Here is a 2,407-nt window from a genome sequence, read left to right as displayed (position 1 = left end):
ATTTACTATAAAGTGTCATATGTATATATATATATTATATACACAATTGTGTATATATTATATATTAGATATATATACACAAAATTACATTTAATTGCCAGGAATAGCGATGTGGATATTAATGTAATATGACAAAGTGTGAACGTACTCGAACGAGAGAAAAAAGAGAGAAAGAGATAATTTGAAAGGCTCTTTTTGAGGCGATGTAGTGCCTGTTGCGCAAGCTCCGAACGATGTAATTTTATAATTAATTTGTAATTTAATGATAAAAAACAAACAGGTTTTAAAACTTGTCACGCAACTAATTCTGTAGAAATTATCGTAATATTTCCAAGATATAAATTTCGTTACTTTTAAAATATGCTACCGCTAAATTAACAATTTTTTAAAGCTTTACATACTTTCACATATAAATGAAATGAAATAATTATAATCGAAATACGTAACTAAAATTTGCACACAAAGTGGTAATTTAATTTTATTTATACCAGATATTTTTTCGAGAAATTAATTATACATAACACAAAAATAATTATCAATAGCAAATTATTCTAAAAAATTATTTTAAAACTTTATTCAGCTTTATTTTTGCTACTGCAAGTCGAATTAATATAATTCTGTTCTTTATATTTTATAAAAATAATATTTAAAAGAATACGTAACAAAGTATTTTTTGAATTCCAAAAGTGAAACACAAGTGGGTTCGTATATAAAAATTTCTTTTATATACTTTATAAAAGTATATAAAAATTTCTTTTATATACATATCTTTTATATGTTATCTTTTATAAATTAAAGTTGTAATCTCTTTTATAGAACATTCAAAATAATTAAATATTATACACATTAAAAATATCTGTCTCGAAAATATATTTATGTTGAATATATATTCTTGATAAGAGTAACAATTCACTTTTGCTAAATTTTAGTTACGGCTTTGATTCTGATATTTTTGTATACGATAATATTGTAACTGTTATAAGAGATTCTCGATACTAATTTTATATAGAATAATACACAATTTTTTTAATGTTTAAAATGCTACAAATGTTTTATTTTTTGTTCTGGTTGAAATAAATATTGTCCTTTGTAAAAAAATTAAAATTAACATTCAAAATAGTCTAATGAAGAACGATCCTACCGAATTTGATTACTATGGGCATTCGAGACGGACGCATATAATAGCATATACAAATTAATATAAATTAATTGATATATCACAAATTATAATCTATATATCGGGAGATTCTTGCGCTGCGCTCACTATGTCGTTAATTTTCGCGGTACTAACGATTCAACGGGCTAAAATCGCCGTGAGGCCCATGGGACGACGGTGGGGAAAGAGAGGAAATAAAGAAAAATAATGTATGTGAGACACGAAGTTCCATCCATAATAAATAAATGAAAATATTATACAGTTAGGCCGACTTTTCCGCCAGTTCGTGCCTTTTTTCTGCAGGGAGCGAGAGCGAGAGAGAGTGCAGTTTGGGAATCCAATAATCTAATAATATGTGCTACGATGTAATCGCGCGATAATAAGAAAGAGTGTGAGAGAGAGAGAGAGAGAGAAAGAGAGCGAAAGAGTAAATTAGCCAGTTTAAAAAGCCAGTTTTAAAAATTAAAAATAAGAAAAATAAGATAGAAAAAGAAAAAAAGAAAAAAACGAGGAAACAATGCGAGAAACTGAATGCAGAAACCGATGTGCAGATAAAGAAAACGCATGTTATAAACGCAAGAAAAATAGCAAAACATATTGGTTTCATTACATAATATATATTTTCGGAAAACGTGCTGCGATACTCGTATTCTTTCGATTAAAAAAAAAAGTAATAATAAAAACGCGGGGGATAAACCGAGAAGCGAAAGAAAAGAAAAGACGTGCGTGAATATATGTTTACACGCGTAAGAAAAAGTAGAGCGAAGAAGAGAGTGTGAAAAGAGAAAACTATAGCAATTGTTGAACATTCGTTAAATTGTCCTCGTTTCACGATGTAATAAAGGCTATTTTACTTTGATGTCCGGCTATTGTTTTCTATGCGATCAATAATCCTGGAATATGATTTTGCATGCACGATTCTTAAATAATCACCTGAATATAATATAAAATACGGATAGGATATGTGGATAACATGAATAAGTACGGCATGTTATATCTCAGCAATGTGATGTGAGACTAAAAGCTCTGAAAAATCTAGAAGTATAACTAAACATTAGATATATTTTACTATTATTAATATCACAATATTTACATTTTTCCTGAGATTTAACATTTTGTCCATCTGAGCCCAAATACCACACATACAGCATGAATTCACAATTGTATTTAGTATTAAAAAATGTATAACTCTCTTTTCTTTTAATCATCAAACAACAATGGACTTTATTTCAAATCTACGAAAATTAATCT

The sequence above is a fragment of the Camponotus floridanus genome, unplaced genomic scaffold (assembly GCF_003227725.1).
Source record: "Camponotus floridanus strain SB8 unplaced genomic scaffold, Cflo_v7.5 scaffold26, whole genome shotgun sequence".
Lineage (NCBI taxonomy): Eukaryota > Metazoa > Arthropoda > Insecta > Hymenoptera > Formicidae > Camponotus > Camponotus floridanus.
This window is presented reverse-complemented; position numbering follows the sequence as displayed.